Raw genomic sequence first — 24724 nt, forward strand, 5'->3', positions numbered from 1 at the left:
AATATTTAATATACTGAAAGCAAATTAGATTCTACCAACATCTTAGATACATATGGCAGCTTCACAGGCGAAAATGGTTTGTTGAAAATTTGGTATATCATGGCTGGTTGAGAATTTTTATGAAAAATTATTGTCATAAAATTAAAATTATTTTAGACTGATCATTTCAGATAAAAAAATATTCTAAATATCTGTCTTGTTTTTCTTCTTATCTCAACTTCAGAAATTTGCATAGATTTTTCTTTTGTTAATTAGATTATATTTCCATTGATGTTAGGTGTTTATTCTCTGCTTCTATATTGTTTCTTTTCAACAAAATGTCTTTATTTTTAGTTTCTTTTTCATTTCTTATCTTTGTATTTCTGGAATGTGTTGCCTTTTACGATCTTTCATTGGAGAAGTACGAACTGTTCCAGATTGGTTCTGTGTAGTCACTTGAAGTATGTTTTTTCTTATGAGTTAGTGCTTGTTTGTTTGTTTGTTTTCTTATTCATTTGAAGCTATTTTTGCAGCACTCCATAGACTGTGTGTTTGGTGAAAAACAAGCAAGGACTAGCAGCTTTTGGAGAGGAGTCTTCCAGTCCAACAAGAAATCAGGTGCTGTTTTTCACTGATGAATTCCCTCTGATGGCTTCTTAGTTGATAGTTTTACTATTGTTTGAGACAGCAGTTATTCACAGATTTAATGTCACAAAGCTTGGCTGCATCCTTTCTTGTTCTCCTGCTTCAGGAAGAAGCAGCAGTCTGAAATATAAACAGAAAAGTGTTCCATTTTACCCTTATCTTCCCAGAGCCCCAAGGAGAGAGCTGTCAGTGGGTCTGGGAAACTGGAGGGTAAGCTGCTTCAGAGTGACACCCTTCTTTGGAGGCCTGTAGAGCCAGAAAAAGAAAAGACTAGTGAGGAAAAAGGGATCCTGTTGAAATCCTGCTACACGAATCCCTGTGAGTGAAAGCCGGGGAACTAGCAGACTTTGCATAAGGCCTTTACAGGTCCCTGAAGAGTGTCTGTAGCAAAATGCGTAAGGCAAGATGCAGGAGAGAGCAGGTGGTGCTGTGTAGGAAGGGTGATGGTCTCCACTCAGTCAGGCATGATAGGAGATTATTTCTCATAAGCCACCACAGTGAGTATTGCTGAAAAAATCCCACCACAGCATTGCATTCAAAATTTTTAGATTTAGAGGTGATGGCAGCCCCCCTACTCCTGAGACTTACCTCCATGCTAAGGATAGTAAAGTACTGGTTCAAATTTCTTTTGCCCATTCACATCACAACCATTTATGCAACACTTTCTTACATTCATGTAATGCAGTGTCACCTCCTGGGAATGCACACAATACTCCATTCCTTCATCATAACTCTTGGTCTTACACAATACCTACTACTGTACAGTTATAGAGAACTTGTTCACCTACAAGAAAGAATCAGGCTTTTGTCTTCCTCAGTATCTCGTTTTTCTGCAAAAGTCATTGGGTGATTATCTCTATTCCAAGTCAAAAAGGCTAAAACATTTAATCTCCCCATACTAATCATGGGGAGTTTAAACACTATTGTAAGTTTGCTGTGATGTTTCTAAACATTATTTTACCTTTACACTTTCATTCTTGAAGAATAATTAAATGATTTTATTATCTTTTCCAGGTTGGGATAGGTCAAGGCTTTGAAATGGCAAATTTTCATTGTGAAACTGTCATTATGTTTTTCAGGACTAGTTTTAACCAGAGCTGTGTCAGAAAATGATCACACAGATTTTTAGAAAATATCTTTCAGTTTTAAATAACTTGAAAAATAATCATTGGTGTTTGTTTGCTCAAAAATTGTATTTTCCACATAAGAAAAATGCTGAAAAATATAAAAAGTTTAATTCTTTATGATCTGCTTCTGTGGAGTCCAGAAAATTATTTCTCTGACCAAAAGACATTTACTTTGCAGATGAATACAGGATTTTGTTTTAAATTATTTTAATTTTTTTTACATTCATTGGCCAAACTGGAAAACAGGAGTAGGAGTGAAGGGTTTGAGTATACCCCAGATTTCACTCTATTTCAAAATGTTTCCACATAGGCCATTACACTCTAAGTAGTTTTTTAAAAAATACTTTTAATACTTTAAAATCTGCTTTATATACAAGTTTGTGTTCAAAATCAAACTTTTTAAATAGCTTGAAACTATGAGACATTGTCCTGGTTTCGGCAGGGATAGAGTTAATTTCCTTCCTAGTAGCTGGTACAGTGCTGTGTTTTGGATTTAGGATGAGAATAATGTTGATAACACACCCACGTTTTAGTTGTTGCTAAGTGGTGCTTACACTAGTCAAGGACTTTTCAGCTTCCCATGCTCTACCGACTGAGAAGGCTGGAGGTGCACAAGAAGCTGGGAGGGGGCACAGCCAGGACAGCTGACCCAAACTGGGCAAAGGGACATTCCATACCATGTGACGTCATGTTCAGTACATAAACTGGCGGAAAGCTGGCTGGGGGGGCTGCTGCTCGGGGACTGGCTGGGCATCAATCGGCGGGTGGTGAGCAATTGCATTGTGCATCACTTGCTTTGTATATTCTTCTTATTAGTAGTAGTAGTATTAGTATTTTATTTTATTTCAATTATTTTACTGTTCTTATTTCAACCCATGAGTTTTCTTGCTTTTGCTGTTCCGATTCTCTCCCCCATCCCACCGGGGGTGGGGGGAGTGAGCGAATGACTGTGGTGCTCAGTTGCCGACTGAGGTTAAACCACGACAGACGTTTCCAATTTGCTAGCTATATTCTTTTTCACTGAGGATAGGCTCACACCTCTCAAATTTACTGTCAGTCAAAATGTTTTTTTTCCCATCTATAGCTAATTTTATGTTCTTTCAAACTTTGTACATTTTAGAATGAATTAACAAATATTTTTCAAGAATACTTAGAAAAATAAGAGACAGGAGAAATGTTCCACAGATTCTGGGAACTACTGAAAAATGGAATGAGATTTTAAAAAATATTTTCCTTTTTTTTTCTTTCTTCAATATCTTTCCTTTTTCTCCTAAAAACAAATAGAAAAAAAAAAAAAAGAAAAACAAAAAGCCCAGGTGGTTCTAGTTTCTAATGGTAGCTTCCATTAGCTGTCTTTCTTTTACATTATTTGAGCTATTAATGATTTTGTCTTCACTGTTAACTCTGCTTTTCCTGAGAGAAAGGAGTATTTGGAAGAGAGAAGGGAAATAAAGGAAAGGCATAAAGAAGTATGTAAATGTTTGGCTGGTCAGTGTAACATACCAGGCTCAGGCTGATGCTCTGAGAGTCACTTCACTGCTATGCATAGGGGTGTCTGAGCAGACAAAACACCAAGAAGAAGAGAAACGGGAAAGGCTGCAACAGTCATGACAAACTGATACATAACAATAACGAAACATCCTTGTGTTTCCTCTCAGATATATTTCACAATGATTGTAAATCTGACTTAGCTAACAAATCTTCATGGGAAAGAAAGACAGAGCAAACAAGAAGTAAAAAGCATATCACTGCAGGTAACAAATTAAGTTTAATAGGTAAAGCAAAAGCCACACACACAAGCAAAGCAAAACAAGGAATTCATTCACTCCTTCCCATCAGCAGGCAGGTGTTCAGCCATCTCCAGGAAAGCAGGACTCCATCACGCATAATGATTACTTGGGAAGACAAACACCATCACTCCAAACATCCCCCCCCTTCCTTCTTCTTCCCCCAGCTTTATATGCTGAGCATGATGTCATATGGTGTGGGATATCCCTTTGGTCAGTTGGGGTCAGCTGTCCCAGCTGTGTCCCCTCCCAACTTCTTGTGCACCCCCAGCCTACTCGCTGGTGGGGTGCTGTGAGAGGCAGAAAAGGCCTTGACTGTGTGTAAGCACTGCTCAGCAGTGACTAAAACATCCCTGTGTTATCAACACTCTTTTCAGCACAAATCCAAAACATAGTCTCATACTAGCCACTACGAAGAAAATTAAGTTTAACCCAGCCAAAACCAGCACAGTTAGTTACAATTAAACTGAGGTATATTAAAGAAAACAAACAAACAAACAAGTTACACAAAATAGATGGGACCAAAGCATTTTTTATTTTTTTTTAAACTAGGTTAGCATAAATGTGTTATTCTTTACATGGGCTAAAACTCATATCTGGTTAGAACATGTTGCCACATATAAGCAGGCTATTCCAAACTCCAAGTCATTTCCACCATAACAGATAATAATTGGTAGTAGTAATAATGACAGCAATAACTATGGGTGATATGACTTTTTAAGTAGCTTTTGGATTACTATAACAGTCTAAAAAGACTGAGAGATGCAATGTCATTAAACTCTGGAGCTCTCTGCAATAGTTTAATTATTTAAAAAAAGGGGAATGAAATGGTCATGGCCGTCACAGTGAGCATGGGAAATGGCTAAGCAGGTGGCAAGCTGAGACTATTGCCTGGTCAGTCCATTTTACAACTACATTGTGTACCACCACAGCCATTTGTGTAACTTGACCACCTGGCCTGTCTAGTTGCTATGAACTCTTTAGAGCAGGGGCTACCAATGTAGAGAAGCCTAGACCATTGATTACTAAACACGTCCATAGAATGAAACGTTGAAAATCCAGCAGGGAATTTAAGAATTATCCCTGTTCCAAATGAATGAAAATAGTTCATATAATAACTTCTATCAATCAATAATAATAAAGAGCTCCAAATGTTGTGCTTTTTAATCCCATAAATGTTGTTATAGTAAATTGAAGATGCGCATTCTGAACTTTTCCAGGAGAGAAGTTAAAAGATTAAGGGACCTTCTTAATAGCAGTACACAATAATTTGTCAGCTTTTTATTTGCAATGCCCTCAGGTAACACAGCTACGCTAAGAGAGAATTCTAATGTTCATCGGCTTTTACTTTTTAAGCCTATTGTTTTTGTCATCTTTCCTGACATCACTATGTAATCTGCAGCTGTAAGCAAGATGCCAAAGCTGGTGTGAAAATTCCAAACAAATGTGCTGTAAACAAAAGAAATTGGTTTCCTAACAATGAGATCCATGTGAATTCTTTCTGAAGAGCTTCACCCCCCAGTCAAGCTTCCTTCAATGTAGTGAGCTGCCTGTGGGAGGGAAATAAAAAATAAAAAATTCAAACAACAGTTAAAAAGCAAGATTGAACGGATTAGATGGAATGCAGCAGGGAGATCAAGTGTTTATATTCACATCACTTCAAGGAACCTGATTCTGAACTACAGAGCAGTGAATTTACAGGAGTGCTTGTAAATACCAGACACATTAAAATTTTCATTAAGGATAACAGAAATGGTCAATTATAAAACAAATGAGAAGACAAAAATGAGAGAACAAATATTTAGTTTCCTCATTTAAGCTACCATTTCAGATCTGCTGGTTCTTTACCTGACCCCGTTAACTATTTAGTTAGACTTACTCAAATCCATCCATTTATGCATGCCCATACATATAAAGATATGAAATATGTCTTTTTTACTATTTCATTATTTATGTTTTATGTAAGATACATGTTGAGATTATTTTCTGAATATTTTTAATATTTTGTCATCACTTAAATGAAGGAAGTCTTAAATATTATTTTTCATTTTGTGTATTTTGGTCAACAAGAAATAGATTGCAAGAAGTTCTGTGAATATCCACCAGTAATAAATTCAAAAAACGTCATTTTTAAACAACCTTGTTTGAAAAAATAAAGGAGTAAGGAACACAAAGGCTTCTACTTTTCCTCCTTTTTCTTTCTATTTAGAAAATGTCATATTTTTCTTAAAACAAAAAATAGTCAGTAAATGTAACAGTCCAGAGCAGTAATTCCTGATGTTTCACATTTCTAAAAAATGTAAAATGAATGTTAGCTTTCAAGTCAAATATTTACATGCAAATCCATATGAGTGTTTGGTATAGCATTTGTTTAATGATAAGATTATATACGGTTATCCCACTCCCAAGCCCAGTTTGACTGCAGAATCAAGTAATTAAAAAAACGAAACAAACCCAAAGAGCATCACGGTTTCTACTATAGCTTGGGTTATGTTTACAGGAGATATCCCATCCTAAAACATGGCAGTGCAGAACCCCACATGTAGGTCAGGTAGGGCTGTCCACCTGCTCTAGACCCGTGAGATAATTACTTGGCCAAGAACAGTCACACCATCAGCTTGAATGTGTGACCACACAAACAGACACTCGCAAATGCCTGCCTATGTATAGGTAGAAGGAAAGGCTGGCAAATTCATTTGAGGGCTAACAGTTAGGCAGCATGCTATGGAGTTCAGCTGCCTTTTGCTTAAGTCACTATGGGAGAATAAGCACAGGCTGCTGTTAGTTATAGTCTTAATAAATTAAATATATTTTTAGGGAAGTTTTTGTCAACAAGAACATTATTATAATCTGCCTTATCCTTATTAATAGGATTCAGCTACTGGTACAGATGCACTTTTTGAGAACCAGGTATTGTCTGAGATTTTGGAAAGTGAAGTTTTTCATTATACTTTTTTTCACCACCTCTGTTAATGAAATAGAAGTATGGAGTAAAAGGAGAACTTAATTATACTGTTAAAATACCCCACATCATTGACATTTATTTCCCTGACAATGGGAAATAGCTATGCAAGGCTCTGAAACATCCTACAGCTTGGCAAGGCATTGTGCAGAATAAACCTGTTAATAAGGAATGTTCTTCATGATTTCCAATGTTGCAATGTGAGAGGGACACCAATTAGAAACACTTGGGAGAAAGAAAAGAGGAATCTCACCCAGGTGAGGACTGTTGGTACCTTGAGCAATAGAATCCTGCTAAGACAAACAAGAAACATTTTTATCCCCCTTTACCTTTTTTCTGTGATTTTGCTTCCACAGAGTGGCCTTTATGACTCTTCGGACATTCTCTCTGGGCAATACCTCATTAGCATTAGAGAAAACACTCCAAATCTCCCCTAGATCAGATACCCATACGGCAAGAACAGCAGGTTTGTTCTTCTGCAGTGATCAGGCACAGGGATGCTCAGCAAGTACCTGTACAACACTTGATCACAGGATTTTCTTCCACCTGTGTTGCTTTTTTACATGTTTTTTCCTATCCCATGTTCTTTCCCTTTGCCATCTTCCTCCCCTCACAAACAAACAAACCTCCCGTGTTTACTGTTTCTACATTGGCTCTGGTTTTTTGCTGAATTTTTAAACTTCTTTGGCATTTGTGATGTGATAATTTGGTAATTTCTACCTTAGTCAGCTATTCTGTTGAACTGTTACCTGCTCTTCCTTTCTGTTATCCACAACACTTCTCATTTCTGATATTCTCATATTCTTATCTTGGTTCTCTCTACCTAGGCAATGTTCTTATTTTGCTACTACTTTTAACATCTTTTAACAACTTTTGCCATTATCTTGTTAGTGTAGCTACAGGTCAGGGTTGACTATCTGGACACATACCCTAGTAACAACCTATTTAGTCTTCTATTGATGAGTAAAGAGTGAGCAAGCACACCAGTGCTAAGAAAAGTGCCTTTTGTGCCACACTTGTCAAAGAGTGGACCGCAGTTCCCTTGGATAGATAAGAAGATAAAAATTGTTAGAGGCAGGATTTAGCGGTTTACTTGAGTTGACAGCAGTGCAGAGCCTTCAATACAGTAAAAGAAGGTTGTAATTTCTGGTTGTATTTATACTAATCAGGGAATTACTAACTACATTTAACTGATATAAGCAACTCAGCTCCTTCAGTGTGGGGAGTCATAGAAACACTGACAGCCAGGAATTACAGATAATTACTGGTTCTTGCCACAGAAGAAGTGAAACTGTTACTGACTTAGGAAATCATATGAAGAAAAGTAAAATTAAAGTGGAAAAAAAATTAAGCCATATTACTTCATGTATCCTAAGGTAGATGATGCTTTTTTATAATCACTTGTATCCAGCTGAGGACAAAGAGCAGGCAGATGTGGCACATAGGACTGAGCAGGAATATGAGGAAGTATCCTGGTATAGTGTAAAGATAAAGGAAGCTTCACTGACTTTAAACCTCCATCTATACTATTTACACACATCTCTCTCACCTGTGATTAGACTTGTTTCCTGGCATGCCTGGACAGCATTTCTGATGCTTGAATAAGTTGTGTGCCACAGAGATGATGCCCGCCCATTCAGAAAAAGTTTGTTTCAGGATTATTTTCATGTTTTTGCCTTACAAATCTACAGAATAAATGTTGAAAGTACATAATAATAAAAAATAATTTTAAATAAGAAAAATGTAGAAGTATGGACCACACAAAAAGAAAAATTCTGACATATGCTTTTATTTTCCTTATTAAGATCCAGCCTGAAAAAAGTAATTCTCTGTTTTTTTATAATTTACTTACAAGTTCTTATATACTGTACAAGGCAATAATACTTTGTCTCAGGTGCAATGACAGAAGATGTCATTTACAATGATTGCTAGCATCCTGTCACTTCATTTCAATGCTGTCAAAGTCAATTATCTATAGCAAAGAGTCTGGGTGCAACTGTCATTGACTAGATGCAACTGAATTGAACGATATGAGTATCTGATGCTAAACCTCAAAGTCTTGAAGCCAGTTTGCAGATTCCAAGACCTTCATGCTTAATGGACAAATATTACTGTAAATAGTAATAAACTGAAAGTATGACAGTTATGGAGACTACATAGGAACTGTATGATCCTCAATGCTTATTATATTGATGCCAATGTACTGTCTAATTTCACAGACACTAGAGTGCGTAACATCTTAATTTTCAGAGATATTTTGTAACTGTTTGATTAACATTTATCATTGAAACATTCTAAAGAAATGTCAAAAATGGTGCTAGATTAAATAACTCCACCAAGGTAAATGAAATAATGCCAGGAAGGTAACAGATCCATTATTTATTAATATTTCTTACTAAATAAAATATTGCATGACGTTCAAAAGGAGAAATAATCATAGAATCATAGAATCATTTAGGTTGGAAAAGACCTTTAAGTCCAAAGAGCATCCAGTCCAACCGTTAAAGTGGGAGAAGCCTTGCGGGGATCCCCCTGATCCCAGTGTAACTTGAACACACAACCTTCTTATCTGGAGTCAGACACGCTGGCATTGCACCATGAGGCACGCTGTAATGACATGCTGAATTGAGGAGTCCTTTCTAGAACAGCTGTCTAATTAAGATGGGACCAACATAAAACTTGGATTAAATATTTGGGTTTAAGATTCTGGTTTTGATAGCCCAGTTGATCAGATTCCAAATTTCTTGCCTAGATTTATGCTTTAAAATATTCCAGGGGGATCTAGAAGCAGGGGAAAAGTAGCAGCAAAGCATGCCCATTACCTATTTTAAGTGAAAATATATATTGCAGTGTTTGTAACACCTAAATTTTAACTTTTATCCTTAATCTGGATTTGGCTTTTAATGTCCATCCTTAAGAAATGCTTGGGAAGCATTGGATGATAAGAAGAAGGTGGCACACTGTCCTGGTTTCGGCAGGGATAGAGTTGTTTTCCTTCCTGGTGGCTGGTACAGTGCTGTGTTTTGGATTTAGGATGGGAACAAAATTGATAAGGCACTGATGTTTTAGTTGTTGCTAGGTAATGCTTACACTAGTCAAGGACTTTTCAGCTTCCCATGCTCTACCAACTGAGAAGGCTGGAGGTGCACAAGAAGCTGGGAGGGGGCACAGCCAGGAGAGCTGACCCAAACTGGCCAAAGGGATATTCCATACCATGTGACGTCATGCTCAGTATATAAAGCTGGGGGAAGAAGAAGGAAGGGGGGGATGTTTGGAGTGATGGTGTTTGTCTTCCCAAGTAACCGTTACTCATGATGGAGCCCTGCTTTCCTGGAGATGGTTGAACACCTGCCTGCCCATGGGAAGTAGTGAATGAATTCCTTGTTTTGCTTTGCTTGCGTGCGCGGCTTTTGCTTTACCTATTAAACTGTCTTGATCTCAACCCATGAGTTTTCTCACTTTTACCCTTCCGATTCTCTCCCCCATCCCACCATGGGGGAGTGAGCAAGCGGCTGCATGGTGCTCAGTTGCCAGCTGAATTTAAACCACGACACACACTGAAGATGAAGAGGTGGTATCTGAGGACACAGGTATGACCTTCTCTCTGAATGTGTCTAAGGTGTATCTACTGGAGAAGTACTTTCCTGCTATGGGATTTGCACCTCCAAAAGCATGACACACAACTTTTTTTGTCTTTCAAATACTTAAATAGTATTTTATAACATGATTAAATTCCTTTAGTTTAGAAGGTACCTCTCTGTTCCCACTCTTATCACTTAGTGTTTAGTCAAATACTCATATGAGGTACAGCTAAAATGTCTTTCTCTGCCTGAGAGACACATACACAGATCAAGGGCGTTCTCACTCCTTTCTTTTGAAACCATTCAATTTTTCATACAATAATCAAAGATTGTTGGACCAAAGACAGAAAGAAAACAAGGGAGAGAATATGCATGTTTGTGACTTTCTAGCTTACTGATTAGAGCTGTCACTCAGAAGAGAAGACATTTGTGGTTTAGTTTCTGCTTCAGTAGCTCTGTGGGTTTCTTACTGTTACTTTTTTCCAAAGTAATGATACACAGGATTTAAACCTTACATTGTCTTTCTGAACAGAACATATTCAAGCAGAAGAATGATTTTAAAGCAAGTTTTTTAAATCATAATTTTGAGTTCTAACTATTTAGTTCCTGAATTAAAAGAAGTGGTGACTGACATGGAACCTATTTTGACTACATCTTTCAGACAAGATAGGACATACACAGGACATTCAGACAACATAGAAGGATGCTAAGTCTGCTGTTCCTGAGGAAGCTGTGAATGAGCTATGTATGGGTCTAATAAGTGGTCTATTGGTCTATCAATGTTGAATTGAAACACTATTTGAAATGCCCAGAAAAGATATCAATAACACTGCAATGTAAAAAAAGTACTTCTCCAGGATTCAGTGCCACTGAGTTGGGGGGTTGAAGATGGTAGTTTTGGACATCAGTGACCAAAGTTAGAATAAATAGGAATGTAAATGCGTGTATTCTTTTGTACCCTTAGCCTTTGATGTCTTTAAAAATAAAAAACTAAAGAAACCCAAAACCTTTCAGCTCTTATGTGACAACCATTAAAATGAGAGTCATGCCCTGTTCATTTATTATTATACAGCAAAAATCAGTAGGATTTACTCATGAACAGTGGTAAATCTATCTTGTGAAAGTTGATAAATAAATAAAACCATCAGTCTGCTCAGCTGGCATGCTTTCTGATGTGATGTCAATAGAACGCAAGAACAGAATAGACTGGTATGAGTCACCTGATTAAGTGTGGAAGACAAAATAGGTCAATAAAAAATAAGAAAAAAATGATCTAGTAAATTAATCTTAGGAAGGATATTTTTCCCAAGCATTATGAAACAGAGGAAGTCTTTATGCCAGTAAGCTTGAAATCACTGAAGCAAACCAAACTGGAAATGCAGAATGAGAGGTTGAAAACAGAATGATAGGAAGGTGAAGTCATTTGCCTATGAATAGAAAATCAGTAGGAAAACTGATCTCTGCTCCAGCCTTCTGTCTGTCAATTTTGTAAATTAGAGGCTTGATTGAGAACACAGCTGCCAGGTAAGGAGAAGACAATGAGAGCCACAGACTTGTGGACCCAAGGAAGCTCCAGTAGCCTCCAATGAGCTCAGTCAGCTGCCCTTGACCCAAGGGTGTCTGCAACCTTTGTTCTAGCTGACATCTAATTAGGGAGTGTCAAGAACCCTCTTAGCTGGTGCTAGGGTGAGACCAATATAAAAGCTAGGCCAAGAGCACAATTCCTAGATTGTAGCTAACAAAGCACTGTTAACAGATACAGCAGTTCATACAGCAGGGTGCAAAGAATTGGTCTCATCTCAGTTCATAATCAGCATAAACTTTCTCAGGTGTGGTGGTGGCACACCACAGGGCACATTCCACAGCAGATGTTGGAGCTGCTATGCCTGCCAGGGCAGAGGTTTCAATCCAGACAGAGCTTCAGATGGTGGATGCAGCTTTGTGAGTCCTAGGCTGTAGGGAGTGGGCCTCTCAGGGGCTGGAGACATGGTCCCCTTTCCAAATGGAGGTGTTATAGAAGGAACTGAACAGTCTGCATGGAACCAGAGAGGGGGTGGGTCGGGGTGCGTGTGTGTGAGAGAGGGAGGGAGGGAGGGAGATGGACAGGATCTTCTTAGAGACCCTACTGCTTCAGAGTCTTGAACCTCAACTGCAGTGGAGACACAGGCAGTCTGTCCCTAGCAGAAAGGTAAGTGGAAACTTGGGGGAAGACAAAAGCTGGAAGCTGGTGACTTCTGGCACCAAGAGGAGGGTTCTTGTTCTGCCTCAAGGCTTGCAACTATGAGACAGGTTCATTGTCCTCAAAGCTGAGGTAGAGGAGCTGGGTGTGCTTTTAAGCAAAGCATGTGGGCTGACTGACCCTGAGCCATGCAGAAGCAACAGGTGGAAATGGCAAGTCATAGTAGTGGTGACTCCCTGCTGTGGGGGATGGAGGGCATCTATCTGCCACCCTGACTTGTCATTTGGAGAAGTTTGCTGTTTCCTGGGGGCCTGGATCCAGGACTTTGAGAAGAGACTACTGAAGCTCGACCAACGGTCTGACTATTACCCCCTGCTGTTCTTCCATGTGGGCACCAATGATACTGCTAGGGGCAACCTGAAGAGTATCAAACTGACTACAGAGCTCTGGGCTCAATAGTCAGGGACATGAGGGCCTGGGCAGTCTTGTCATCAGTCCTGTTGTTGGGGGGACAGGGTGTGAGGAGGATGGAACTGGTACTGCATGTCAACTACAGGTTGCAGAGCTGGTATCAGTAGCAAAGTTTTGATTTCTATGACAAGGGGACCCTGTTTGAGGATCAGTCTATTTGAGACATATGGGATCCACCTGACTAAGCAGGGCAAAGGTATCTTTGCCAACAGAATGGCTGACCTGGTAAGAAGAATGCCACCTTCACCTCAGTCTTTACTAATGATATTTGCCTTCAGGAATCCAAGGGTTTGGAGATGAAGGGGAAAGTCTGGAGCAATAAGGATACACCTTTGGTGGAAGAGGATCAGGTTACAGAATACTTAAGCAAATTGGTCCATCGGCCCTGATGGGGCACACCCACAAGTGCTCGGGGAGCTGGCTGTTGCCATTGCAAGACCGGTATCAATCTTCAAACAGTCATGGTGATTGGGTGAGGTGCCTGAGGACTGGAGGAAAGAAAATATAGCTCCTATCTTCAAGAAGATAGGACCCAGGGAACTACAAGCCAGTCAACCTCACCTCGATCCCTGGGAAAATGATGGAACTAATCCTGGAAACCATTTCCAGGCACATGTAGGGCAAGAAGGCGATTGGGAGCATGGATTCCCAAAGGGGGAAGTCATGCTTGACTAACTTGATAAACTGTTATGATGATATGACTGCCCATAAATGAAGGAAGAGCAGTGGATATTGCTGACTTAAACTTTGGTAGGGCTTTTGACAGTCTCCCGTAAGATCCCTATAGAGAAGATGTTGATATATGGGCTGGATGAACAGACAGTGAAGTGGATTGAAAACTGGCTGAATGGCCAGGCCTAGAGGGTGGTGATCAGTGGAACAAAACCTAGTTGGAGGCCAGTTACTACTGGTGTACTCTAGGTGTCAATAATGGGTCCAATCCTGTTCAACATCTTCATTAATGATCTAAATGATGGGGCAGTGTACCCTCAGAAAGTTTGCTGGTGAGACCAAACTGGGCGAAGTGTCTGATACGCCACAGGGTCATGCTGCCATCTGGAGGGACCTCCAAAATGAGGATAATGGAGATACATACATTCAATGAAAGGAAAATGTTTCATAAAAACAAAGATTAAAAAAGGCAGTGGTTTAGTGTTGAACAGGATGCAATTAAAAAGAAATAAATAAATAAGGTAAAACACAATTAAAATGGAAATATTTACTTTCCTTTCAGAAATGGAAAAAATGTGGGAAAATAAATTTTCCAGTAAGTTCTTGTTTGCAATTTCTGTAAGAGACTAAGGAAAGCAATATTTTGGAAACAGAAAATACCGTCAGTACCTTAGAATGATATGTGTGGGGTTTTTTTAAGGGAAAAAGTTGATGCAGATGGAAGTCTGTGAAATACATTAGAAGATAAAGTGGTATGAAACATAGAAGAATGATCACTACAGCATCTGAAAAGTATAAATTAATCAGCAGATACTTCAAAGAAAAGGGAAAAAAATTCTTCAGAGTAAAGAGCTAGACCTCCAGTTATAAAATGTCAATGGTTCTTTTGACTTCAGTTGAGGTTCTAGTTCAATGCATTTTCTTTCAATTAATGTAATCTAATTTGGTATCAAAACACCGCAGTAAGTAAACCATTTAATGTTCAAGGAAGTAAAGATTTTTCTGAGCATCAAAAGGTGGGAAGTACTCTGTATGGGGAAGTTCTAGAGAACTAAGCCTTTATTTCTAATGAATGTCGGAGCTTGAATAAAATTATTTTAAAAATTAATAATAATAAAATCTCAGCCTCACATTCCTAGACATACTAGGCATCTAGTATCTCTACTGGGTAGGTCTTCATATTGCATACAGAAGAATACACTGAACTAACATTAAGGAAAGAAATAAAAGTGACCCTTTAACTCACTGCTGAAATATGGGAATATGAATTTTAGACTCAGTAATGTTTACTGTCCCTTCACTGAAAATACAGCATAGTTTCTCTCAATTAGTTTAAAACAAAGCTCCACCTGAATTTGCCATTATGTCTTCTGTGTCTGAGATTACTTTCACTTTTGCTTCAGAAGTGAGGAAAAAAATAAATGAATGCTGATCTACCATAGTTTTTCAGAGTTCAAACACAGCTGTTCTTACAGAGGCAGTGAATACTTATTACTGCCCCACTGCTTCCACTGGAAATAATCAGCTAGTCACTTTGGAGTGTCACTTTAATTTATTTGGGACCATGTTTCTCAAACAACTTTTGTCTGAGTTTTGGAGGGCTCAGAATTTAAAAATCATATTTTAAAAAGTGTCCTGGTTTCGGCAGGGATAGAGTTAATTTCCTTCCTAGTAGCTGGTCCAGTGCTGTGTTTTGGATTTAGGATGGGAACAAAATTGATAAGGCACCGATGTTTTAGTTGTTGCTAGGTAGTGCTTACACTGGCCAAGGACTTTCTAGTTTTCCATGCTCTATCTGAGACTGAGAAGGCTGCAGGTGCACAGGAAGCTGGGAGGGGGCACAGCCAAACTGGCCAAAGAAACATTCCATACCATGTGACATCATGCTCAGGACATAAACTGGGGGAAGCTGGCCGGGGGGCACGCTGCTCGGGGACTGGCTGGGCATCGGTCGGCGGGTGGGGAGCAATTGTACTGTGCATCACTTGCTTTGTGTATTATTACTATTATCATATTATTATCATTATCATTTTATTTCAATTATTAAACTGTTTTTATCTCAACCCACAAGTTTTTCTCACGTGCTTTTCCAATTCTCTCCCCCATCCCATCGGGAGGGGGGGGAGTGAGCGAGCGGCTGCGGGGTGCTTAGTTGCCAACTGAGGTTAAACCACGACACCAAGAAAGAAGATTTAAAAAAAAAAAACAAAACAACACTTTAAGAGATGAAAACTGGCTCATGGCCTCTTTAAAAATTATAAACAAATAAATCCAGATCTTTTCTCTCCCTTCAGCTTCAACCTTGAATGTATATTTTGTGTGTTGTGCTTTCGAGACACCACACAATAGATCTTTTATGTATAGGAGATCTAAAAGGCAGCATATGCATTTCAAATTCTGTATGTTTCAGCAATTAATTTTCCCAGTGATACTGTCCCTTACAAAGCTGTTAATATTTCAAATTACTATTTGAGAAGAATAAAAGGCTCGACTCAGTGGTCAGACAGTAGTAGTAGGTATGGTACAAAAACTATGGGAGACCGCCAGCCTTCTGGAGCAGCAGCTCTGGAGAGGGGAACTGTTATAACGGGAGAAAAGGGGGGGTTCTATCCAATAATTTTATCCAATGGCACTAGTCACCTTTCTTTAGGTAACTAAATAGAATCCAAACTCTCTATCTTGCAAGGTCTCTCCTGAAGGGCCAGAGAGAAGGGATTTCACTGTCATGTCTTCAAGACACATTTAGAGTACAACCAGAAGCTGGGGCAGAACCTTGGGTCTTTCTGTGACTGCTGATTTTAAATGTTTTTCATACTGGTTAATAGAGACGTTTCATTGCACTCCCAGCAGCTGTGGAAGACTTTAACAAGATCCTAGAATATCTTCAGAACTTGTAACCTAATTAATCTTTCAAACACACTTTCTGTAGGATAGTTGTCTAGGAGATGATAAGGAAATATTCATTGTTCCATTTATATCACTGTGTTATAATTATTAAAACATTGGTTAAACTTTCATGCCTTTATTTGGAGTTTATAGTGGTGACTGAATTAAGAACTCTCTGAATGAAAGTAAACTGTTTTAAAAGAAGTTGTTGATTCTAGCCTCTTGTCTTAATTAGAAAGCATCTTTAGAGAAGAACCGATTTGATCACATCTGATTCAGCCAACCAAACTACCCGGGCAGCATCTTACCAGCATATGGTAGACAAATTTCAATGAAGACATTTGTGATCCAGAAAATTTCCTTCTATGAAAACCTCTAAGAGTCCAATATGACAATGTCTACCTATTCTATTATTGTTCAGTTACATGTGGATAGATTGTGCTCCTTTTCACAATTTTTTTTTTCCCTGATTATTGAATAAAAAAATTAAGCAGAGAAATTATTGAAAAAACAGCTAAAAGTTGCATGGGCTCCAATCAGATTTTTTTGGTGTATTGACTCCTCTCAAAGTATAGTTCAGAAAAAAATGAGCATACCAAGAATTGAGTCTTTTCCTCTCAGCTGTCCTTCAAACCATCCTGTAAGTCTCACCTTTAAATCTTTTATTTTCTGCAAACTCTTTAATTTAGTTTTTACTTGCTCCCAAAATTCTGTTGATTAACAAGAAGAATATATGTTGTTTAGAACAGGAAATATATCAGAAAGTATTATAGAGTTTGGGCAAATGTAATTTCCTAATTATATTCTACAGCAGCAGTGAAGAGTGAGTCTGCATACCACAGGTGTAGCTTGTCATTTTGTTCATAGGAAGAGTTACTTCTCTATGTGTTTTGTACAGTCATCATACATTTTCATAGTATATTAAAATGCTATGACTTGAAATAACAATACCCTGATTTTACTGTAAGAGCAGAAAAGGAGAGAAACCGCTCATTTATGTACCAATCATTTGTCTGAAGATATATATGCATATCTATAATGATGGACTGAACTGTTTTTAACAGTAATGTCTGCTAAAATTAAACAGAGCTTAAATCAGTCAGGTAGGGAGTCTCCAAATTTAATTTTTTCTCATCTTTTCATGGTTTCTTCTTGACTAGTTCAGGGCATTATACAGCGAGTCAGCCCCAAGACAGCCATGGAAAGCCCTTTTGTCTTCTGCAAAATGTTCCTTATAGAACACACATTTTACAGGATTTGCACTGGCGAAGCGGCATGGGAATGTCTTTTCTACAAAATAGGCATTAAGTTCTAAGAGTTCACTATTTGTTTTAAACACAGAGTTCTTTTGGGCAGAAACAGATTATCACTATAAAGAAAAGAGAATCTAGGGGTATGCAAAAATGAAAAAAGATTTTCTTCCTTCCCCTTTTCAAGTAACGTTGAAAGGCAGCATTGTCTAAGTCTAAGTCTTTTGGCTTCTTAAACTGATGAAATGCTGATATATCTGCCTGTACATTTACACTTACAAGAGGAACAGTCCTCTGCATTTCTGACAGAGACAGTTTCTCTGCTTACAGTAGCTGAGAGCTGCATCTGTGCAAAATTCTCTTTCTGATGTTGTTGATAAAGATACTTCTGATACTTTCTTGATAATGGTACTTTATTATAGTAAAAGCATGAAAAGCTACTGAAACTACAGGCATATCATTTGCAATTTTATTTTTATTTACTGATGCTTTATATTGTGAAATAGGGTACAAGGATTTCCATGTGACAAGATAAGGAAAACCTGCCTTAGCTAACAAAGACAGAACTACTGATGCAGAAAAAGACTAAACTACCAATTTTATCATGTCACCAGAAGCTTGAGGGAAAAACATAACAAAGAAGACATGGATCTAAAACATTCATGGGTATCCCAAGACAATGGAAAAAGAATTTAGGGAAACTGAAAGAGAAATAATTTGTTTATCTTTTCTTTTTCTTGAATTGTCAACAGTATGCTTACCAATGGAAGGAAATAAGGGCAAAAATGAAAACATTTTGGGAATAAAAGATGGAAGGAAAACTAGATATTGCTGTGTCAGAACAAATGGTTTTCAAATTTTCACTCACCACATTCTTCTGTTTTCATCCTAGTTAAACCTACACTTCTGCTGTCCTGTATAAGCTTCATTGCTTCATTCTGCAATTCAAAATGAATTGCTGAAAATATCTTTCACAAAAGACTGATTTTTTGCAAGTAGGAAAACTAGTTATTACTTCAATTTTAGGTTTTTACCCATGTTTGTGTTCATACAATTTGAGATGTAAAGAAAAATAAAGATGTTTATATGTTTACCACATACAATCACTAACTTAAGGTTAGATTCGTATTTATTCAACAAAGAATTAAACTTTATACGTGCTGTACCTTAAGCTCAGCAAAGTGTCGACCCATAAGGTCTGACCCATGTTTCTTTAAAACTGGAATAATTTGAACAGTACAACAGAAAGAGAGAAAACTTGAAAATAAAACACAAAAGGTGTTAGAAGATTCCAGCAGAAGGAAAGGAACTGTAGAAAATTATTAAAATGCCTAATAAAGTATCTCTATTAAAGAATATAAAAAAACAAGATATATATATACACACACACAAATATGAAGATAAAAATACAAGTATATTTATTTGACACACTAAAAATAACACTGAAATAAATTTTATTCACTTTCAGTCCAAAACTGATAATGTTTTAAGGTTAGTGCTATTTTGCTTTTAAACAAAATCCCTTACAAAAGCAATCATTTAAAAAAGGAAAACAAAAATCTATTTTCCTCTGAAAAAAGGAAAATACTGCAATCTTGCCCTTTGTATTCCTTAACATTTTTCTATACAAACATATATGAATATAAATATAACTCACAGAGGAAAAATAACTAAATCACATAAGTGTAAGAATGGAATTTAGTCAAAAAAGTGATAAACACTCATTGTTCCAGAAGTTTTCTCTGTTCAAAAGAAGGGCTCTGTAATGAGCTATCGCAAATCAGTGTAAAATTCTATGTCCAAATCAATAGTTTTGCCACAGTCATTTATCAAATAATAAAAAATATTTGACTAATCACAGCTAAGTGATTTCCTTATCAGTTTTTTTAAACAAAATATTTTTTGTCTAAAATAAATCATCACCAATGCATTAAAATTCACTGTTTCTTTTTAAATCTAGATTCACAAACTAAACATACTTATTCTGGAGATTGAAATTGATACAGTTCTCTTCTCTAGCTGAACAGTTTTGAATCTAGAATTTACTGTCCTTTTTCCCTTAAGGAGTGCATTAAAAATTGGGTAAGAGGTAACTGTGAAGGGTTATGTGTTGCATTAAAATCTTTAAGTACTTAATGATGTATAGACCAGAATCTGGAAACTAGAAATCTCTGAAGTGAAACTCTAATACAAAAAAGATCACGTCTATGATCTGTCTCCAGCTTAAAAAAAAGTTAAGTGCCAAAATACCTCTAACAGGTGTGACTGGGGGTGGGTGGTGGGTGGAATAAAAACATATTGTTCTTGTTAAATTCATCACTCTTGAAAAAGATGCAAAATAAGTTCAAACTCTTTTTCTACTGATCAAACTTGGATTTCTTGTCTTTCTGGTATGTGTCAGGACCACTGGTTTAGAGTCATTCTCCAAAGATCACTAAATAAAAATTTAAATTATGTAAAAAATGGCAACTGAGACTATCACATGTCAGCCTGGGATCTGACACATTGTGGTGAAATGCTTTAACTGTTGGGCAGCTGGGAACCAGGGGGATATCCCAGCTGAAAGAATTGGGTGTATTCTTTCATTTTCGTTGCCTTATTTTCCTTAAATAATTGAAAGAAAAAATATTTCACTGATTCCATAATGATACTTGTTAGGACCGTTGTTTCAATAAGAATAAAAAGGAAAAAAAAAATGTTGCACTAAAATAAAATGCTGGATTGTCCTGGTTTTGACTGGAATAGAGTTAATTTTCTTCCTAGTAGCTGCTATAGTGCTGTGTTTTGGATTTAGTGGGAGAATAATGTTGATAACACACTGATGTTTTAGTTGGTGCTAAGTAGTGCTCACACTAGTCAAGGACTTTTCAGCTTCCCATGCCCTGCCAGCGAGAAGCTGTGAGGGGACACAGCCAGGACAGCTGACCCAAACTGGCCAAAGGGATATTCCATACCATATGATGTCATGCTCAGTATATAAACTGGGGGGAGTTGGCCAAGGGGCAGCTGTTCAGTCTTCAGCTGCCTGCTGGGTTAAACCACAACATGGGTTTTGTGGGGTTTTTTTTCTCTCCTTCCATGCTCTCTCCTAATTTTTCCTTCAGCAACTGAACTGGAAAATTTATTCTCCTCATGTCCTTGCTTCTGCATTTCAAATCTTCACTCCAGCCACTTTGTTTTGCCTCTGTGACATATTCTGTAAAGCTTTAAGTTGAGACCTGTGTTTAAGTGTAAACACAATTGCTGGAAAACACAGGCAAACCAAGCCTTCAGTGTGGACACTGGACGTATGGCTTGAGAAATCTTACTAGGCTGTTGCTGCTAAGGGCAATATAAAGATACCTTCATCTGTGGGAGTTTACGCTACATCTTAGCATTTCTTCAGAAAATAATCATAATTGCGCCATACTAAGGAAAAAAAAGAGAGACTGTTGTGACCACTCTTATGTGATATGAAACCAGTAAAATTTAGGAAATCCAAATGTTTACCAGGATCTACTACTAGAACTGGAATGAGTTTTTCCAAAAAATAAAATACAGCCATGTAACAGGTAGTAGTGTCTTGAAGAAACCTTCATAGCATTCAAGAGAAAAACATCTATAATGAAGTAACTAATTTATTAAATATTTTTTGCCATGACAAGTCATTGTGCATGAAACATCTATATTGTGCTCCTGTGCGTAGGATGGCTGAGATGGAATTAACTTTCTTCTTAGCAGCCCATAAGGTGCTGTGGTTTAGATTTGTACTAAAACAGTGTTGATAACACACCAGTGTTTTGGCTACTGTTGCACAGTGCTTTCACAGCACCAAGGCTTTTGCAGTTCTTTCATCTGCCCCCAGTGAGTATGCTGGGGGTGGGCAAGAACTTGGGAGGGGACATAGCCTGAACAGCTGACCCAAACTGACTGAAGGGATAGTCCATACCATATGACATCATGCTTTGCAATAAAAACTCTGAGTTTGGTCTTTCAAAAGTAGCCGTTGATCGGAGACTGGGTATCAATCTGCTTGTAGGAGGTAGTGAGTGATTGCCTGTGTGTTGCCTGTTGGTTTGGGGTTGGGTTTTTTTCTTTCTTTTTTCCTTCATTTAATAAAATGTCTTTTACTTCACCCACCAGTTTTCTTGCTTCTCTGATTCTCTCCCCCATCCCACTGCAGGGGAAGTGAACGAGTGGACATGGGGGTGCTGGCCAGGGTCAACCCACCACAGCTCACAATACAGATGTGATATAAGGAGAGAAAGATTAGAAAATAATAGACCATTTTTATGACATGCATTGGATACAACAATATTTAGGCAATATAGCATATGTACTGCAACACTGACATCTACAAACTGCTCAGAGAGACAAAAAAAGCAAAATAAGAGACACTTCAGGTACAGTATACATTTCAGAATATATTGGGAGATGTTCTGCTTTTGGCTAGGATAGAGTTAAATTTCTTCGCGGTAGCTTGTATGGGGCTATGTTTTCGATTTGCGATGAAAACTGTGTTGATAACACAGGAATGTTTTAGTTACTGCTGAGCAGTGCTTACACACAGTCAAGGCCTTTTCTGCCTCTCATGCTGCCCCACCAGTGAGTAGGCTGGGGGTGCACAAGAAGTTGGGAAGGGACACAGCTGGGACAGCTGACCCCAACTGACCAAAGGGATATCCCACACCATATGATGTTGTGCTCAGCAATAGAAGCTGGGGGAAGAAGAAAGAAGGTGGGGATGTTTGGAGTGATGGTGTTTGTCTTCCCAAGTAACTGTTATGCGTGATGGAGCCCTGCTTTCCTGGAGATGGCTGAACACCTGCCTGCCGATGGGAAGTAGTGAATGGATTTTTCTTTCATTGCACATGCGGCTTTGGCTTTACCTGTCTTTATCTCAACCCACGAGTTTTCTCACTCTCATCCTTACAGTTCTCTCCCCCATCCCACTGGGCAGAGAGTGGAGTGAGTGGTTGTGTGGTGCTTAGCTGCCTACTGGGGTTACAACACAACAGGAGATTTGATTGAATTTCCTATATTGCTCCTCATGGCACGGGTCAAACTTTTAAAAATACAAATTCATAACTCAATCCAGTTTGAGATGCTTTTATTCTAGCATTCTCATATACTTCTCTTTGCTTTAAAAAAAAAAAAAAGTTTGTTCCCATTGAAACTGTTATTTGAAGAGCTGGCATTAATGAGACTATCACTTAAACGTATTTGTTGAGGTCCTCTTCTTGAAGTGCTACTGGAGATTGCCAATTTAATCACAGATTGAGCTTAAAGTAGAAAAAAGCCCTCTCTTGATGGGAAATTTTTTTGTTGTAGGAAGGTAATTTTCTGTCGATGCCATACACCTGGCAAACCATGATTTTTTAAATGCACTGACATTGTATATTTCCCACTGCTTAATATAAATAGAAAGATCTGTAACATCTAGCATGTGAAAACAAGAGTCAGCTCTTCAGATGATCAACCAGATTCTCCTTTTTAACTAGATGCTTTAGAATAGAAAGTTTGATGCCATGTTCTGTTAAGAATGTACCATTTCATTTTTCCCAAAACAGGAAAAAGCTTTTAGTGTCAAGCTGTGCAGATTGGTTTATGAACAACAGATCTTTCAAACAACCTAGTCATACCAGAAAATCACAATGAGTGGGATTCCCTTCACTTAACTTCTGACTACATAGTATACAGCCTGAGCTAAGCTAGTCATATAGATTTCTTCTAGAGATAATGGGGAGACATAGGTGCATGCAGGATGTGATTTATCTTGTCCTAATATGGATATACAACATAGGTCAGTTGAATTCTTTCACCCCCCTTAACTTAAGGACAATGGGTAACTCATTCATATATCAGCATCTACTCTAGCAACTTGATAGAGTCATCTGAACATAGGTGCTTACAACCATCTAGGAATTCATAAGGTGCCCCACATGGCTTCTTGTTGTCAATTCAAAAAATTATGTGTCTCTTTTAGGTCCTACATCAGATTTGAGGACCTTATGAGGATGGCAAATGAATCAAGTCCTAGACACTGAAGTCTGGTAAAAGAAATTCCACCCACTGTTAACCTTTAATATATTATGGCTGATGAAACAGAATATCCAACAGAATACTGCCTTTAACCATGAAATACCATAAAATGGATATAGCTAATTAGCACAACAGTGTGATAGAGGGACTTGAGCTAGTCCTAGATGAGACAGATTGGTACTGGTGTTTTAGGATGGTTAATTAGGAAAGCACTAATTAGTCTTCGTGTGAACAGGAACATTTTCACATCTGCATGTAATATATTTTGTATTATTGCATAAGTAACATCAAGTGCTAGATCAGTTTTTGTAAATCACCATACTTTGTTGTCTATAATTAAGCTAAGACACGTTATTGTACATGAGGAGCTCAATTTTGTTTTTACTGTATATTTACATGTCAGAGGGTACAACAGGAGAAAAGAAATCTTACTAAAGTACTTGGAAGTGTAGTACAATCCTGTGCAATAGCCCAATTGATTCTGTAAACTACTACTTTGTATGAATACATAACTAGACCTGCAATGAGGCTTTGTACCAATTCTCTGACATAAACCCTTCAGGTCATTTTGAGGACCATGAAAACACAATTCTCATACAAACCAGCTCAAACTAGACCTTTCAATTCAGATTCCTACTAATCACAAAAAAATTACAAACAGCTTAAAGAAGACAGATACCTATTCAGAATAATGGGGATTTTTTGTCATAATTAGACTTGGGAAAAGAATTTATTTACTGTTTTGAACATTGAACTTGAAAAATTACATAGAGGTTGGTGCAATATAAACAAAATCAACCGTTTCCATCTATTTTGTTTTGATGAGAAAAGCTTCTCTATATACAGAGAAGTGGTTTGTTTATGCATAGATGTATTTATAACAAAAGATTAAGGTGTATTTTTTGACTCGAAACAAAGTATTTGGCTTCCATCTGGGTATTTTTAAAAATAAAATAAAGCAGTAGAAATGAAGGTGTAAGAATTAAGTATTAACTCTTAGAACAAAAAGCAGTAAATAATTTTCTTTTACTAATCAGGTTACTAATTTGCAGTCTTTTATTTCCACCAAGCAAAAAAGAGAAAAAGTAGTCAAATGAGTGCATGTGAAGTAGGTCTTTTAATCTTATAGTAACAAGATATTTTTGGTGAGAATGTCTCTTATTT

The sequence above is a fragment of the Pygoscelis adeliae genome, unplaced genomic scaffold, assembly GCF_000699105.1.
Source record: "Pygoscelis adeliae isolate BGI_AS28 unplaced genomic scaffold, ASM69910v1 Scaffold12, whole genome shotgun sequence".
Classification (NCBI taxonomy): Eukaryota; Metazoa; Chordata; class Aves; order Sphenisciformes; family Spheniscidae; genus Pygoscelis; species Pygoscelis adeliae.